Source organism: Physeter macrocephalus, chromosome 14 (assembly GCF_002837175.3).
Source record: "Physeter macrocephalus isolate SW-GA chromosome 14, ASM283717v5, whole genome shotgun sequence".
Lineage (NCBI taxonomy): Eukaryota > Metazoa > Chordata > Mammalia > Artiodactyla > Physeteridae > Physeter > Physeter macrocephalus.
Genome location: NC_041227.1, coordinates 52,650,298 through 52,669,746, shown reverse-complemented (window position 1 = coordinate 52,669,746; position 19,449 = coordinate 52,650,298). Strand labels below are relative to the sequence as shown.

The 19,449-nt window shown below is 42.9% G+C and overlaps 1 pseudogene; it reads left to right on the top strand.

Moving 5' to 3' along the window:
• Nucleotides 1-17,901: 17,901 nt before the first annotated feature.
• LOC102979390 (40S ribosomal protein S2-like) lies at nucleotides 17,902-18,865 on the top strand (annotated as a pseudogene).
• Nucleotides 18,866-19,449: the final 584 nt, after the last annotated feature.

Sequence of the window (19,449 nt, the reverse complement as noted above, 5' to 3'; positions counted from 1 at the left end):
ATCCTTGCATCCCTGGGATAAATCCCACTTGATCATGGTGTATGATCCTTTTAATGTGTTGTTGGATTCTGTTTGCTAGTATTTTGTTGAGGATTTTTGCATCTATATTCATCAGTGATATTGGTCTGTAATTTTCTTTTTTTGTAGTATCTTTGTCTGGTTTTTGTATCAGGGTAATAAATCCACTTCTTACCTATCACTTTGTCTCTCACTGAATTCTTTCTGCAGTGAGACATCAAAAACCTGAGCTTTATTATGTCCTGCAACCAGGTATGTGATCTCAGTTGGAAGACTATGGGTTTTGGCCAGGTTCGAGTCCCAGCCAAGTGGGTTCAAGTCCCAATGTGGGTTTTGGCCAGCTTTGAGTCCCAGCCACGTGGGTTAGAGTCCCAATCTGAGGTGCGTGGTTTCAGTATCACTTATATGCGGAATCCAAAAAAAAGATTTAAATGTACTTATTTATACAATAGAAATAGAACCACAGACATAGAAAACAAACTTATGGTTACCAAAGGGGAAGAGGGGGGAGGGATAAATTAGTAGTTTGGAATTAACAGATATACGCTACTATATATACAATAGATAAACAACAAGGACCTACTGTATAGCACAGGGAACCATATTCAACATCTTACAATAACCTACAATGGAAAAGAATATGAAAAAGAATATATATATGTATGTATGTATATATATATAAATGAATCACTTTGCTGTACGCCTGAAATGAACACAACTTTGTAAATCAACTATAATTTAAAAAAAAAAGAATGTCAGCGAGGTTGGCTTCAAAGCCGACTCAGTGCTGCCATTGGAGACGCAAACCCAGGGACCTGCACCATGATTAAAATGCTTTCTCCTTGGGAAGAAGGCAGCTGAGGTCTGAACCCTTCAGCTTGCAGGGGGTTCTATGGAAATGTGTCAGGAAAAGAGAGGCTGAAAAGTTCACACAGCCACACGATTCGAAACATTCTATTCTCAGGTCACAGTTCAAATCTCGTTGTCTCAAGGTGATGCTATTCAACAGACTGAGACTTGTCCAGCAGCCTGGGCCATCCAACCCCATTATTTTTCCCCAGCAAAGTGGGCATGCCGGGTTTCGAAATTTTTGAACTGTGTCCTCAACACTCAGAATCCAATTTCCCAGCCTTCCTCCCTGAAAAAAAAAAAAAAAAAAAAAAAAAGCAGGACCAGAAGCAAAAGGCTGCATGTGGTGAGATGAAGATGATATTTTCCTTTCTTTTCTTTCACTGTCTGTTCTTGCCTTTAACAAAGCAAATGCCTCTTTATGAGGACACAGAGTTTGCACTTGGTTCAGCTACTGAAGAGCTGCAAGGAATGCGGTTACTGGTTCAGCTGAAGAAACCAGTTAGGGAATTGTTTCCCTCTAGATTAGCTTCACATCCTGCTTCCCACAGTAGCACACTTTCCATGCAATTCTGATTCTATTTCTTCCTCTTATTTCTTTGACTTGTTTCCGCCACTTTCATGAATAATGTACAGGATGCAAGGCACGAGATATGGGAGATGCAGACATGCTAGGCTGTGCAGTCTTGCTTTTTTGACTTCTTCTCTCCTGGTTTCCATGGTGCCATGTTCCCTTGGTTACTCTTTAATCATCCAGCCGGACTTCCCAACTCCCTTCTGATTGCCGACACTGATTCCCCTCTACCTGCATCTTGCATGTTGTTGTAGGTTCTGTCCTGGGTTTTCTCATAAACTCTCATGTACTTGAATTCACTTCCTCCATCCCATTTCTATGAGACCTCCATGCACACATATTAAAATTTCTTTGTTTTTCTCTTGTTAATCTGTCTTGTGTCAATTTTACTGTAGTCCAGCCTCAAGCACTCAAGAAAGGTAGAGGAGGAAATTCCCCCTCGCTGACAATACTCAGTTTTTAGCTGGACATTTCCACCTATGCCATGGACTCTACAAATTCAATCCATCCCCAGCTGAAGTCCCAACCTTTCACCTGTTCAATAAAGTGCAAACAGACAACAAAATTTGGTGATGTAGTATAAAGACAAGAAGCAGTGTTTTACCACCTTCACTGCTAGTGGACTTGACAGTGTTTTGGGGTGAGGTGGCTTGAATCCCCAAACAACTGCAAGGAGCTTTACATTGTTCCTTCTCTGAATGCAGTTAACTGCTTCGGGTCATCCCTGCCAATTTCCATCTTTCCTATGGACTCTGAATCAGTTGCAGACTTACGTACCCTCTAGTTTGCAAACAGTACACAGCTTGGCACCTTCAAGCATGAAATGCTGAAAGTCTGACTCACTGCAGACATTTCTGGAGGTGCTTTTTGTGCTGGATGCCAGAAAAAGTGATGCCAGTGATAGGGGTCATTTTTGAGAACCTGAATTTGTGAACGTTCTCCTTTAAGACATAGCATCAAACTCTCCTATGGAGTCTCTTGACTTCTTTTCTGGGATACTTTGGAATCTACAGGGAAACATACCCATAACAATTATCCCACTTGTCTTTCACATAAGGAGATGGAGGCTTAGGTCTATGGAACTGGTACGTGGTAGAGTAAGTGTTCATACACATTGATCTGAACCCCAGTTGTTAGTTACTCCTTCTCCTAATGATTTTCTCTTGTAAGTGTCTTTTAAATCTATTTATTTCTCTCATTGCCACTGCCACAGCTTTATTCTAAGACCTCTATTTCTTACCTACATTATAGGAGTAACGTTTTTGTTCTCACTTCTCTAATCATGCCCATCTTTCTCCATTCTCTCTTCCTGTTATCTTTCTAAAACCAAGACTAATCATACTGCTTCCCTTTGGCTGTAGTGCTTTACCAAACCTATGCCATTATTCTTTTTTCCCCTTTTGGTATTGCAGTAAAACTTATATAATGTAAAATTAATCATTTTAGTGTACAATCCAGTTGCCTTTAGTACATTTACTGTGTTGTACAACTATCACCTCTATCCCGATCCAAAACATGCTTATTACCCCCAAAGGAAACTCCATATCCATTAGGCTGTTTCTCTCCTATTCCTTTTTCTCTCAGCCCCTGGCATCAGCAATCTGCTTTCTGTCTCAATGGATGTACCTATTTTGAATCTTTCGTATAGTGCGACCATATAATATGTGATCTTTTGTGTCTGACTTCTTTAGTATTTTCAAGGTTCATCCATGTTGTAACATGAATTAGTACTTTATTCATTTTTATGGCCAAATAATATCCCATTGTAGGTATATATCCCATTTTGATTATTCCGTCATCATTGATGGGCATTTGGGCTGTTTCCACCTTTTGGTGATTGTGAACAGGCAGCTATGAACATTCACGGACATATTTTGTTTGAATACTTATTTTCAATTCTTTTGAGTATAAACCTAGAGATGGAATTGCTGGATCAGATGGTAATTCTGTGTTTCACCTACTGAGTAACAGCTAAACCGTTTTCCACAGCAGCTGTATCATTCTACATTCCCCCTAGCAATGTACAAGTGGTCCGATTTTTCTATACCCTCAGCAACAGTTGTTATTTTCCCTTTTTGTTTGTTTGTTTTTGCTTCTTAAATTATAGCTATATTAGTTTTCTGGGGTTGCCATAACAAATGATCACATGCTTAGTGACTTATGACTCTGGGTAGATCACTTTCTTTTTACAAACCTACATTTCTTCTTGAGCTAAAGGGGAACCATGAATAGAATCATCCCTAAGGTCTTTTTCAGGATTCACAGTCTGTGCTTCTAAGGCCACAAAGTTGTCCTATCCTTGAAGTGATGCAGGGACACACACACACACACACACACACACACACACACACACACACACTGCTTACGATAGGTTTTCCCCTCTGAGATGAAACTGTCTATTGCAAGATTTCCCGTCCAGGGTGCTGGGATAGTAATTCCCTTGGGGCAGAGGGTTGGGACCTAGGGATACTAGAGCCCTCAGGCCAGTCACACGATAGGTTTTCCCCTCTGAGATGAAACTGTCTATTGCAAGATTTCCCGTCCAGGGTGCTGGGATAGTAATTCCCTTGGGGCAGAGGGTTGGGACCTAGGGATACTAGAGCCCTCAGGCCAGTCACCTCTGGATAAAAGCAACTTCATTCATTTATCCCAGTGTACTGTATACATAGATCATTTTTCTCATGTGCCATATGTAAGAAGTCTGGGAAGCCCTTGCTATTAGAAGGTATGGTCACATTGAGAAACAATGCTTCTGGACTCAAACAACATCCTGGTTGTACATATTATCTTCCCTCTCTCCTTTAAAATTGTTGTTTTGTGCCCTTCCCCTTGTTTGGAGTATCTACGTATCCTTTAGAACTCTGGTAAGCAAAACTTCCTTTGGAAGTCGTATCAGTAGGGTTTAGCCAGGAGACAGAACTCACACTAGTTATCTTAACAGGAAAGACTTCACATAAAGAATTATTAACTAGGTATTGAACTAAACAAGCAAAAAGAACACTGAGATACCGCAAGTGGAAAGCAGTTACCACCCCTCGGGCTGAGGGAACAAAGGGAAGAGGTTGGAATTATTAAAATTTAAAGGCTTGGAGGAGGAGTCCTGCCAAGCTGGGTTGCACACCTCTGTCTGAGGGTGTTGCTCGGCCAGGGCTGAAGTCTCTGAGCTCAGAGTAAGGTGTGGGCTGGCCAACCAGGGCTTGTGTCTCTGAGTGGGTATAATCAGGCTGGTTCTGTGAGTCTTGGAGAAACTAAAACGTGGAATCAATCTCTGGTCCTGGAGCACCCAGCCAGAATGCGGGAGCCAGGCTGGGATGATGCCAATAGAAACAGAAAGGAAAGAGGAAGCCAGTGGTGACCTAAGAGGCAGGTGCAAATCCCTTCTCGCTTCTCCAGATGTGCGGGCTCCCTGGGGACCCCCCATTTTCAGAACTGAAGCAGGAACCACTTGGCAGAGTAGAAATGTGATTTGCCAGCCTCAGCATCACAACACAGAGTATAAAAAAGTAGGTTTGCAATTTGATTAAGAACAGATATATAGGTTATATACACATAAATACTGGAAGAAAATACATCCAATTGTTAATAGTGATTATCTCTGGCATTGTAGATTTTTATTTTTATTATCTCTGGATTTTTATTTCTAGCCTTAAACTTTTGTGAGTTCTCTGAAATGTTTACAACACTCATGTATTTCCTCCACACTTAAAGGAGAAAAGATTAAATGTGTGTGTGTGTTTTTTAAGTGGGTTTGAAGCTAAGAGGTGGTAGCATATTAACTGGTACCAAAGCCCCCTCAGTGCCTTTTCCTTGCTGAAATCAACGAGTCTCTTCCTTGATCCTGCAGCCCCTCGCATCCTGCTGTTCATGAATAATCCTTCCGGTTCTCTCTTTCCCTTTAAACAATGAACTACTTTGAGAGCAAGGGTTGTATTTTATTTATCTCTGTGTCCTCAAATTTCGAGCTTCCACATCATAGTAGATGTTCACTAAATGTTTGTTGAATGATGCATGGATGAATGGATGGACCAAGCAAGAAGGCAACAAGTGAGCCCCAGAGAATGGCCCTTATCAGAACCTGAAAAGGAATGAAGCCTTGGAATGAAGCCAAGGTGAAAGATGGCAAGCGAGACTCAGGACAACACTATTCAATATCTTGGATCTGCCCTTGTTCTTCTCAGTAGGGTTTTTGTAATTTGAAGAAGAAGGAATTGTGCTTCTGCAGCGAGCAATCAGCCAAGCAGAGAAGGCAGAGATGCACAAAGAGACCCATTGTGGGTGGGAGGATAGTCAGATATCCTCTAGGTCCGAGGTGCTGAGAAAGTGATTAGCAACAGTGAAGCGCATTACCAGAACCATGGACAGAGGCATTAGAATAAAGGGCAGAAGTGGCGCCCCGGAGCCTGGAATACAAAACTCTTTGTAGCCAGGGTCTTGCTCCAACTCCATTGCTCAACAGTCAAATCGCATCCAGCTCAGTCCACGAGTCACTCCCTGTAGCTTTCCTCTGGCTGAAACTCCAGCCTCTACCCACCCGATTAATTCTTTTTTAAGAATCAATTTTATTTATTTATTTATTTATTTTTGGTTGCGTTGGGTCTTCGTTGCTGCGCACGGGTTTTCTCTAGTTGCGACGAGTGGGGGCTGCTCTTCATTGTGGTGCGCGGGCTTCTTATTGCAGTGGCTTCTCTTGTTGTGGAGCACGGGCTCTAGACGCACAGGCTTCAGTAGTTGTGGCACGTGGGCTCAGTAGTTGTGGCACACGGGCTTAGTTGCTCTGCGGCATGTGGGATCTTCCCAGACCAGGGCTCAGACTCGTGTCCCCTGCATTGGCAGGTGGATTCTTAACCACTGTGCCACCAGGGGAGTCCCACCCGATAAATTCTTAATCATCCAGAGAAACTCAAACCAGTTGTCTCTTTTTCCAGTAACTTTGCTTCCCAAGCTGCTCCTTATCTTATACATCTGGGTTCCCTATTCTTTTTCCCCAAATACAACTGACTGCAGGAATTCATACACGTTCTGGAGCCTGGATGCAAAGCCTGACACCATCACTTGCCATCTGGGCATGTTTCCTAAATCTGCCTCAGTTTCCTTATTTGTAAAATAGCTATAATAGTGCATCTTCCTAAATAGTGTATTTGTGACCATTACAACATGTAAGCCATTTTCATAGCTTAGAACATCGGCCGGCTTATAGAACGTGATCGTAAGCATTGGTTGTTAGTGTTATTATCACACTGTAATTGTTTCTTTAAATAAAATCTCTCCTATTAAGTTCTGGCAGAGATTTTAAGTTGTTCAGTGTTGTCTTCCCAGGACCTGGTATGCAGTAGGTGTTCAATGAACACCAAAAATGAACCAGAGGGATGAATAAATTAAAGTTTTGATTAAGAAGCTCACCCAGCTAAGGTTTCCTTAGTGGAACTGCCTGTCTAATAGGAAATTCACAGAAAATTCTCGATGTTGCTGAAAATGTTTCTACATTGGAGAAGCACATTTTCCTGTAAGAAAATGCAGTTCTGCTAAACATCATTAAGACTTTCTTGAGAAACTGCTTCCAGGTTGACACAGTAGGCATCAGAGCCCCTATAGGACCATCAATGCAGATTATATGAAGCAGGGCTCTTTTGTTTGACAGAGATAGAAACTCAGCTGGAAAAAACATTAGAAGAAAATGTGATTTATGGAAGGTACTGGGATATGACTGAATAGCTGCAGGGAAATAGCTGGGCCTGGGGGTCAGCTGGAACCAGGGGTTTTTACCTTCTCCATCTCTTATTTCAGTTTGCCAATCTCTGGATTTCTATTATCTTGTTTAACTTTTTATTGACACATTTCTAGATTGTCCCCACTATAAGAACATAAGAGACACCAGGGTAGGGACGTTGTATCAGTTTCCTGTTGCTAGTATGTCAAACGACGACAAACATAGTGGTTTAGAACAATACAGATGTATTCTTACAATTCTGGAGCTCAAGCCTGAAATGAGTCCATCGTGGCCACAGGGCTACAATGAAGGTGTTGGCAGGGCTGATTTCCTTCTGGAAGTCCTGAGGGTGAATCCGTTTCCTTGCCTTTTCCAGCTTCTAGAGGCCACCCACATTCCTTGGCTTGTGGTCCTTCCACCATCTTCAAATCCGGCAGCTTTGAAGTCAGCATCTTCAAATCTCTCTCTCTGACTCTGAATCTCCTGTCTCTTGCTTCTAAGAACGTCTCTGATGACATTGGGTCCATTTGGGTAATCCAGGATAATGTCCTCATCACAAGACTTTTAATATAATCACATCTGCAAAGTCTTTTTTTGCCATATACAGTAACAGTCACAAGGTTCCAGGGATTCAGGTGTGGATATCTTTTCTTAGGGGGTGGAGGGGGAAAGGGAGGCATTATTTAGCCTACTGCAGGCATTATTTTCTCCAGGGTCACCACAATGTCTAGTATACAGTAGTGTGAAAAGTATCATCGATTGAGTGAATTAATGAAAGAGTGAAAGCACCTCTCTGTTTATCACGTTCAATCTTTCCCTTCAAACAGGCTTCCTCTCTATGCAGGAAGACATGGCTGTCGATTGTTCCTGAGCCTTGGGAACCTCCCTCCACCATGACTCTTGGAAAAATGCTTAATTCATTTTTCAGTCCCCTTTGAAAACTCTTGGAGAATGATTCTGATCAGCCCTAGTTGATTCAGGCCCATGCGCGAGCCAACTGTGCAGGAAACAGTGGTTATTCATGGTGGTTCTCTAACCCTGTAAGAGTAAGAATAGAAGTAGTCCCACAAATACAGGGGGTGTTCTTCCTTAGCATATATGAGGCTATTTTTAGACAGGCAGTTAGTCCATATCCACAAAGCAGATGATGTAAGAACTGGTGAGAGGGCTGTTCCTACCTGGAACTTGTTTTTATTTCTCTTCCAATTAATATGAACTTACTCTGACTTTCACAGTAAGTTCCAAGCGTTCTCCTTTTTATTTTCCATAAGATTAACTTAGTATATAACTTAGGCTAACAGCTAAATAAAGTTTGGATGTGACCCAATGAATTAATTGATTTTAAAAATCTGAAAATTGCTACTTAAAAAAAATCTGCACCCATTATTCCCTGTAGGAACTTATTTCCTAATGATTAATCACTTTTGCCTAAAAATAGATTACTGCACAGCAATGCCAGCTATATTAGGGTTCTGGTTATGAGAGTTCTAGATCAGTGGTTTCTAATCCTATCAAACTCAATGCCCCCTCTTATTAAAAATAATGTCTAGGGACTTCCCTGGTGGCACAGTGGTTAAATCTGCCTGCCAATGCCGGGGACATGGGTTCGAGCCTTGGTCCAGGAAGATCCCACATGCCGTGGAGCAACTAAGCCCGTGCGCCGCAACTACTGAGGCTGTGTGCCGCAACTACTGAGGCTGTTTGCCACAACTACTGAAGCCCGCACGCCTAGAGTCCGTGCTCTGCAACAAGAGAAGCTACCACAATGAGAAGCCTGCGCAGCACAATGAAGAGTAGCCCCGCTCGCCGCAACTAGAGAGAGTCTGCGCACAGCAACGAAGACCCAATGCAACCAAAAATAAATAAATGAAATAAATGAAAAGATTTCTTAAAAATATATATTAATGTCTAACTTCCGTCTTATGATCCTGAAGTGCAATTCATAAGTAATATATACACCTGCACAATTTTGGATACAATAAATTCTCAAGATGTAATATAAAAGAGAATAAAGATATAATTCATAATAAAATAATTTGTATTTCAATATGTCAATTGTCTAGAACGGCTACACTATAAAATAACTAACTCACTCGCAAAATTCCAAAATCCCATTAGGAGGCACTACCAGCCCTGTTAAAAACACCTCTCTTGGTAGATAGGTATTGCAAACTTAATGTATGACTAACCTCCACCCTTTCCCATGCCAATTAATTTCTATCAGATCACACAGTTATGACCTTTCATGGCACTTACCCCTACCTGAAGCCATCTTGTTCCATTATTAATGGCTGAGCCATTAATTGGCTCTCTCCTCTGCTTGAACATCAGCTTCATGATATTGGGAATCTTCTCTGTCTTTTTCAGTGCCCAGCCCATAGTAGAAGCTCAATATATAGCTGCTGAACAAATGAACAAATCAATGTTCCTTTGACAAACCAAAGCATTTCAGAGTTGGGAAGGGCCTTCCTGATTATCTGATTTGATGACACTAAAACCAAACGATGGTGGAATTGATTTGCCCATATTTACAGAGCTAGTAAGTGGATGGACCCAGGTCTCCCAATCCATGCCCTTGCATCCAGGCATCATGCATGTATGGCTTAAGTTTATCCTTCAGTAACCAGAGAGATTTTTATTTAATGACACGGATACTTCTTCCCTTTATCCTAAGTAATCAGGCAGTGGGAATTTAAATATGATCATTTCTAATGATGATGAGAAATATTTAGTATATTCTAGCTGTCATGTGATAGCTTCCCTTTTTTCTCTTTTCTTACTTTTCATATCAGTCTTCCAGGTCTGTCCTGTATAACCCCAAAACAGTCCCCTCCAGGATGCTAAGGTAGCACATCCTCTATAGTCATTAACCAACCCAGCAAGTACTTTCTATTTTTGTCTGATCAACCTTCCAGAAAGACAAATTTCTTGTTGAGAAAAAAGCCAGAGTATGCTTTACAGATGGCATGAAAAAGGAAATAGTGACAGAGAGTACAAATTGCCGAAAATAGCATGTGCCAAAGAGCTACTTTGCAATATTAGTTTATGAATTTTGCCAGCTCAGTAATGCTTTAGTGTCAGCAAACCACTTGGAGGTTTTCCTTGTTTATTCCATTCAAAGAGATATTGCATCTTAGCATACAAAGCACTATCTAACAGCAGTTGGGTCTGCTTAGATTTAGAAGTAAGCTGAGAGAGCAGTTTATATTTGCTTTTGATTTCTCTGTGTGAGAGGAATGCAGTGATTACTTCCAGCAACTTTGAAAGTCATATGCTCAAAACCAGAGAAATACAAGTGAGAAAGCAACAGAGGTGCATTGAAGAAAGAACAAGAGCAAGAGTCAGTGATTTGTTTCTGGAAGCCGGTGAAGTAAATTTACAATTGAAGTAAATTTACAATTTACTTCAAGCTCACAAATAAAGCCTGGAAATTCACCCCAAAACCAATGTGGATGTGCATTAGTAAAGGAAATATTCCAAGTGTAGCTTAAGCTTGGGTTCTGGTTTCTCCCTGATCTGATTATATTCATCAAGTCTTGCAAAGATCTGGGCTTCTTTCTTTCTTTTTTTTTTTTTTTTTTATAAATTTATTAATTTGGCTGCATTGGGTCTTCGTTGCTGTGCGCGGGCTTTTTCTCTAGTTGTGGCAAGTGGGGGCTACTCTTCGTTGTGGTGCGCAGGCTTCTCATTGCGGTGGCTTCTCTTGTTGCAGAGCACAGGCTCTAGAGCGCAGGCTCAGTAGTTGTGGTGCATGGGCCCAGTTGCTCTGCGACATGTGGTATCTTCCCAGACTAGGGCTCGAACCCATGTCCCCTGCATTGGCAGGCGGATTCTTAACCACTGTGCCACCAGGGAAGTCCTGGGCTTCTTTCTTGCCTCAGAAGGAAAACTTCCCATACTGGAAAATAGTACCGCGCCCCATATGCTTTTCCATATGGTGAGGGAATCCAAATTTTTAAAATAATGGATCTCTTCCTAACATCTAATGGTTACTCTGGATCTGGATGACTGAAAACATTTAAGCTTGGTGACAGCCCACTTTAATTGCATCACAGAAGCTGAAAGAAACTCTAAATCATTATTTATCACAGGTGGAAGGGACATTAACCATCTGGTAGCCCAAACTCTTCTTTTTACCTATGGGGAACCAACATCCAAAGAGGAGAGTTGACCTGCCCAAGGTCCTGAAATGAGCCAATGGCAAGTCTGACAATGGAAATTGGTGTAGAGGTTTAGTTATTCTTCACTTTGAGCCTTATTAGCAGCCCTCTCTTGAACCACTTACTTGACCTCTTTGTGAATCAGTTTTCTCATCTGTAAAATGGAGGTTATCATCATGGCGCCAATCCCAGGGTTGGTGAGGGGGTCTGAACACTGTAAAGCTTCTCAGTGTGTTCTTTCTCAAATATAACATGCTTGATAAATAGCAGCTTTTATCATCTTCAGAGTTGTTATCTTTATCATTATCACCAGCCTCATGATTATGCTTATTCCTAGTTCCATGTATGGGTCTTCACCTGGCTGCAAACATATCAGTTCCAAAGTCTGAAACACAGAGGAGTCCTAATAGGGAAATAGACTGAAAACTGAAGTCTTTTCAGTTGTCTCCATAACTTGTCTACACTACATCACAATGTAGCCAAAATTTATTTCTTTATTTAGGTATCATCCATGGAGGACTTAAGTTAAATCCTTCAATAACCAAACAGAGGCTTTTTTCATGTTTAAAAAAAAAAAAAAAAAACTAGGGGAGAGGTACCTTTTGATCCTATTGACCCAGATTGTTTTGTCTCATTTCTTTCCTTTTGTAATTATTAGGAGAAACTTCAAGGGAAAACTACCTTCTTGGCTGTCTGGGACTAAACTGTAAAAACTAAAACATTTATTTTACTGAAATTGCCACTAGTGCAACTGAGCAGATCAATCCCACTGGGGTTTATCTAAACCACAGCAAAGAGATGAAGAGATAATTTGAGGTCAAATCTTCATAGGGCTAGACTCCCAGCCAACCCAGCCAGTGTGCAACCCACTCTCTTGTGTTTAGCTTCCCGACTAAACAGTTAGAAACAGAAGATTTGTCAGACTCAGACCAGACAATGAGAATAAAAAAGATGCCACCCAACCACTCTCATTGCAGAGGCAAGCTTGTTAGTAAATGTGTGTGAAGTTTCTGTATGTGGACAACATGAATGAAACCAGCCCATACGGGGTCTCATCAACTCTGGTAGGTTAGAAGCTTGACCTACCTCGTTTATACAAATAGAAAGACATTCTTAGTCCCTAGATGTGGCTCACGTATGTTTAATCAACATGTTGTGAGTGAACTGAAAGAATAAACCCACATTGCTCACCTACGTGCAACCAGACACTAAACTCACACATTTGGATCTAATCCTTGTGGTCCAATGGCTGCTAGGAACCTTTGTATCATAGATGGGGAAACAGAGACTCAGAGAGGTGATGTCACATCCCCATGGTCACTCAGCTGGAAAGTAACAGATGCACAATTTGTACTCAGATCTGAGGACAAAGCCTGTATTTCTTCCTTTACACACAGACCCACCCCAAACTGTGTTGCTGTAATGACAGAAACGCACCTCAATAGACAGAACTTCAGAGCAGAATCTGTCTCAGAAAGCAGTATGGGCTGTATCATTGGCTCCCTGCTGGCAGAGGGTGGTAAGAGGAGGCTTCTAAGCACTGGAATTGTCGGGGGCTGGAGAGGTTGCACCAGATGACTTTTTTATTGAAGTATAGTTGATTCACAATATTATATTAGTTTCAGGTGTACAGTGTAGTGATTCAGTATTTTTACAGATTATACTCCATGAAATGTCATTACAAGGATGACTTTTAATGGCGTGGCCATCTATGACACATCAATTGCTTATCCATTCATTCATTCATTCCTTCACACTTTAATTCAGTTTCCTCCTGATAAGTGCTTGCACAATTTTAAAAAATGCTTTCAGTCATTAGGACTGGAAGAAACTGTGTTTCTCCTAACACCTGTTTTGGTTTCATCCAGTGATTGACACAAATCATGAACTGATTGTATATAAGTGCGTGTGTGTGCGTGTGTATTGATATTTCCATGTTCACCAGTGGGTTTAGAGCAAAATTTACAGTTCCCCTCCAAAAAGTGATTCAGCCACCCAGTTGGAGCTATATTTTATTAATCAGTCGATATTATTTCTCTGTTGTGTTCTATATTTGATCTCGATTTCTTCCATTTTTCCATCTTGTGTTTCTGTGTTTATTTATAAGCTGTGTCAAATCCCTTTTGTTGGGAAAATGATGCAAATGTGCATGTGCCTCTGTGTGTATCTGTGTGTATCCACAAAAATACCTGCACGCGCCTCTTTGCTAGTCAGTCTCGAGCCTTTGAACTTCAGCCAGCGCAAAGGAATAGAAGCATTGCTGGCGCTTACTTCAATTAGAGCCAGCCAAAACAAGCAGGCACACTGAATGTCTGTTTTCCCCATCTCTTACTCCAAGGGCAGTTCATCACAGGATTCAAGCCCAACCTCACCCTGTGTGGAATAAGAGCCTTTTCTCTTTTGTGAGCTTTAGGGTCCTAAATCTGACTTCCTTGGAAGGGAGTACAGTTTTCATCTGCCAAGGGTAACCGAAGCCCTTGCATCTGTTATGCTGATCCATCCAGAACCCTTGCCAGATCTAGTATGCTGATCAATTACGCTGACCTGATAATACTAACATTAGCGTGAGGATGCCTAGAGCCAAAGGCTGGAAACCAAAGCAAAAGCAAGGAGCTGCTCAGAACAGCCAAAATGAACCAGGACTTATTCTATTAGAGAGAATATTCCATTTGCTCCAATAATGAGAACTCAGTTGAGATTGGTTAATTCAATTCTGCCCATCTTATCAGATTTATTTTTAATGAAACCGAACAATAGTTTCATTTGTTATGTTATTAGTTTTCCCAGTAGAAGCAACGAGACTCTAACATTGAAAGCGAAGCAGACAAGCTTTGCCAGTGTCTTTGGTTTATCAGTGATGTGAGCCAGTTTGTATATTACACAGTGAAATGCTTCTGTCCTCTTCTGGGTCTGCTGTTTTGCTCATGGGACTTAGAGCTGTGAGGCCATCTTTTCTCTTCTGTAACCTCTCTGTGCCTCATCTAATCTCATCATTCCCGTGTTAATAAACCTCCCAGGGCGCCTGATTGCCACATTTCCAACAGTTGCTAGCTGAGTGACATTGGCAGAGTGGCTTAACCTCTGTAAACCTAATTTATTTATTTTTTTTCATTTGCAAAGTGGTGGCAATATAAATCACTCCAGAGCCTTCTCATAAGAATTAAATTCAATAGTGTCTTACAAAGGTGTAATATTTGGCATGTAGTACGTGCTCAATAAATGTTGGTGTCATCTTATTTCTTTGTGTGTCCATCTACCTCAGGACATAATTCACTCCTTCAGGGGCAGAAACTATATTTGGGATGCCTGATTCTTTTTTTTTTTTTTTTTGTGGTATGCGGGCCTCCCTCTGTTGTGGCCTCTCCCGTTGCGGAGCACAGGCTCCGGACGCGCAGGCTCAGCGGCCATGGCTCACGGGCCCAGCCGCTCCGCGGCATGTGGGATCTTCCCAGACCGGGGCGCGAACCCGGTTCCCCTGCATCGGCAGGCGGACGCGCAACCACTGCGCCACCAGGGAAGCCCGGGGTGCCTGATTCTTATGTGCCTGTCTTGACTTGCTCAAAGTACTGAATAAATACTTGCTTAGTTGAGCTGACTGCTGTGTCCCCAAATGTGGAGTTCCAATCCTCAGCCCACTTTATTGTTTTTCTTTTCCTCTGAAACTTCTAGAATCACTTTCTGTTGCATTTTTGTGATGTCCGCCCTGATGAAAAAAACCAAACAAAATGAAAGTCTACCATACTTAGTTCAAACCTCAATTTTAAGTAAAATGATAGTCGTCTTAACGTTGGCTTCCCTTCTCTCCCTGGGCAAGTGACTTATTGAGTGAAGGAACACAGAGAAACTTACAAAAGGGTGAGGGAAGGAGAATAGGGCAAGGCAAAAGACTAGACAAAGATGGGGTTTCTGGAGAAGCCTAGCCACAACTGATCCCACAAGGATCTCTGGACTGTTGGCTGTACCAGCAAGTTTTCCCACCACCAGGAAAGGGGACTGAGCTGACAGACACACACATCACTCAGACATCGCGTGAGCATCACTCTGGTGGGAAAGTGTGTACAGTCCTCTAAGCATCCTCAAGGTGGTGGCTCCTGCCATTCAAGTTCATTTTGCAGGGAAGGGTACAGCTCTGAGTGATAAGCGGTCAAAACCTGCAGAAGCTGGGGTGTGGGGCTGTGACCTGGTAAGAAGGAATGTGAGCCTCGCCCATAATATATGCTACCAGAGCCAAGGAAGACGTTGGGTCTGGAATATATATAAGAGGCTTTTGGTCCAGCAACTCAAAACTTCCCAGAAACAGTGCAGCCTCAGGCCTGGAGCCAAGGGATGCTTGGAAACAGCTTGGTGACATTCAAGAGGTGAGTCATTTATTATTTCTTAGAGAAAAAAAAATAGGATTTTGGCAGTGCAGCTCTGATACCTTAACCCCATCCCCATTTTCATTTTGAACATGTTTAATCGGAGTGTTGTGCAATTACTTGCATGTCTATTCCAATATGGTGTTTACTTGCAAAGCACTGTGGGCCATGTCAGCGATTAGCCATTTTCTCTGACGCCTGTCGTAGTGCTAATTACAAGCGGACGCAGAACACTTTTTCCGACAAAGACATGGGAGCGTGGCACAGAGGTTTCTCCAACATCTCTGCATGTTCCCTTCATCTGGATCGAGCTCTGGTTGGCTTCCATAAGGCCAATGCCACCGCTCAAAAGAAGGTTTGCCAGGAATCAGACAAAGACGGTATAAGTGCCTAACCATGGTCCAATTGTATTGTCATGTCAGGGGCCCCACTCCCAGACTGTGTTTCTGGCCCTGGAGATTCTGAAAAGTCAGACCTGGGAGCAATAAATCACAGAGCTGGATATCCTCTGTTTCCTCGCAGGTCCTACCAAACAATTATGCAGTGAAATGTTCTAATTGTACTCTGATTTTAATGTTAATACCCATTTCCATAATTTCTCTGGATCTTTAAGGGGCTGTTTAATACTTGCCAAAGAAGCCAATCAACTAGAAGGAACACCCACAGATACCTCAGCTTTTCCATTAAGCCGGAGCACGAAGATCGGCTTTGTTTCACGTTTGGTTTGGGCAGCCGAACTGTTCACAAAGAAGCCGGCCTGAAAGCTTGCCCAGCTCTCTAAAGGGCCACCTTGAAACCGAGTCATCCCCAGTGAGTGACTGACAAAGGGGAGCAAAGTGGAATGTCTTCTAATTGGTCAAATGCAGGCCTCTGGGGCTCAGCTCCTACCTCCAGGGCCTCCCCATGCCCCAGGATGGCTCCGACCGCCATATATGGGTGCATTTCTTCAAACTTCGAGGCTCAGAAACTCTTCACTGAAGGCCCCCAAGCCTCTACAGAGGCAAGAGCTGAATGGAATTGTGGGTGTATCTTCCTAGCACTGGCACAAGGCTAGTTCTCAGTGAGGACCCAGAAATGAAGCACAGCGTGGGAGCTTATACCCAACAGGGACGCCCCTTTGTTTAACCTCAGTAACCTGGGCTTCCGTCAGTAGGAACACATCACCTTATCATGGTCTGCTTGCCTTCTCCCCCACTGGATGTAGAAGTCCCAAAGAGTGTACCTAAGTAAGCCCTCTGGTTCTCTTTCATGGCATGTGATATTTCCCTGATTCTTTATTGGTAAAAAATATCTGGGTTGGCAGAAGCCTAATTTTATCTAGCTTCAGTTAAAAGAAAGGCTGAGTGGTTCATGTAATAATGGGAACCATGTTAGGAAACAGAATAGAATGGGATCAATATTCTCTCTTCTTTTTTCATCCTTCACCTTTCTGTGTGTGAGCACCTGACCTCTCAAATAATAATAGCTTTATCCTTGGGCTGGAACGATGGCTGCTATAGCTCTGGGCTCTCAGCTGCGTAGTTTTCAGAAGAAAAGGGAAGCACCCTCTTTCTAAGTTCCAGCTCCCAAAACCCCAGGAAAGGACCGGGAGGCCCACATTTCAGTCACATGACCACCTCTGGACCAATCACTGGGGTCCAGCACATGGAGCATTCTGATTGGCCAGTTTGCATCAGGTGTCTGCACTTGGGTGAAGAGGTGGGGGCCTGCTGCTCCATTTGACCCTGTGACAGAGCCCTCCCCGCGGAGAAGGGGAGGAGGCAGCACAAACGCAGTGGCTGGGGAACATTTGTGAGCCGAGCTGTGGTCCCCATCACAGTTTCTACTACACATGTCCAGCACGATTTCTAATTCTTATTTTTACATTTATTTAATGCCTGTCTCTACCATCAGACGGAAAGCTGGTTATCACCATAGACAACCCAGATTGTGCAAAATGAACACTTATTAGGTGAACATATACTTAATCTCAATAGCTTCATCTTAGGGACTTGGGGAAAAAGAAGATGAAATTCCTAGAAATCCTCAGGAATTTCCCATAAGTCATTCTATACTTTTTATAACGCTGTTATGTGTTTTTTTTTAAAACAATAACAGATGACCATCATGATAAAAAGTGAATAATTTTTTTCACTGATAGGGTTATAGGAGATGGCTTAGAGGTTTTCTGTAACAAAAAAGCATTATCATGCATTTTTAGGAGCTGATATATTGTGACAAGATTAGATATTTCAATAATATGTAAGAGTTCCTGATACAGGCATTTCATCATAGAAATCATCAGCAAAAATAAATTTCAAATAAAAATCACTTTTAGCTCTTCTTCTCCGTAAAAACACCAAATGGTGGATGATGCCAGTGCTGCCGATGGGCCCGGAGGACCCGGGGACCCTGGAATGGGAGGCGGTGGTGGCTTCCATGGAGGCTTTGGCAGCGGCGTCCGGGGCCGGGGCTGAAAGCCACGGAGCTCGCAGAGGCGAGGCCGAGGACAAGGAGTGGCTCCCCGTCAGTAAGCTGGGCCGCCTGGCCAAGGACATGAAGATCAAGTCCCTGGAGGAGATCTGTCTCTTGTCTCTGCACATCAAGGAACCTGAGATCATTGACGTTTTCTTGGGGGCATCCCTCAAGGACGAGGTTTTGAAGATCATGCCTGTGCAAAAGCAGGCCCGTGCTGGCCAGCAGACCAGGTTCAAGGCATTTGTTGCCATCGGGGATTACAACGGACATGTTGGTTTGGGTGTCGAGTGCTCTAAGGAGGTAGCCACTGCCATCCGTGGGGCCATCATTCTGGCCAAGCTCTCCGTGGTCCCTGTGCGGTGAGGCTCCTGGGGGAACACGATCGGCAAGCCCCATACCGTCCCTTGCAAGGTGACTGGCCGCTGTGGCTCTGTGCTGGTGCGCCTCATCCCTGTCCCCAGGGGCACTGGCGTCATCTCAGCCCCTGTGCCCAAGAAGCTACTGATGGTGGCTGGAATTGACGACCACTACACCTCTGCCAGGGGCTGCACCACCATGCCGGGCAACTTCGCCAAGACCACTTTCGATGCCATTTCCAAGACCTACAGTTATCTCACTCCTGATCTCTGGAAGGAGACGGTGTTCACCAAGTCTCCGTATCAGGAATTCACTGACCATCTTGTAAAGACCCACATCAGTTTCCATGCAGAGGACCCAGGCTCCTGCTGTAGCCACCACATAGTTTCCTATGAGAAAAATAAAGTGAATGAAGCCGGTTTAAAAAAAAAAATCACCTTTAAAATGGAAAGATAATTCCTCAGATGTTTAATATTTTTAAATTATCATTCTTAAGTTGAAATTTTAAAACGCGAGACATTCAGTGCCCAATCCAATATCCTGATCTTTCTTTTGTGACAAAATGGTCCAGACATGGAAAAATGCCTTTCCTTTTGCATTGTCATTGGTCGAATTGTTAAGGAAGAGACCAAACACATCTTGGGTTGGTTTTAACACCAAAAGTTGGGTGTTAGGGATCATGTTGTTTCATATATGTGCCCCTTCCCTTTTTAAAAAAAAAATTATTTATTTTATTTTATTTTTATTCTTGGGTGCATTGGGTCTTTGTTACTGCGCGTGGGCTTTCTCTAGTTGTGGCGAGCGGGGGCTACTCTTCGTTGCGGTGCGCGGGCTTTTGACTGCGGTGGCTTCTCTTGTTGTGGAGCACGGGCTCTAGGTGCGCGGGCTTCAGTAGTTGTGGAGCACGGGCTCTAGGGCGCAGGCTCAGTAGTTGTGGTGCACAGGCTTAGTGGCTCTGCGGCATGTGGG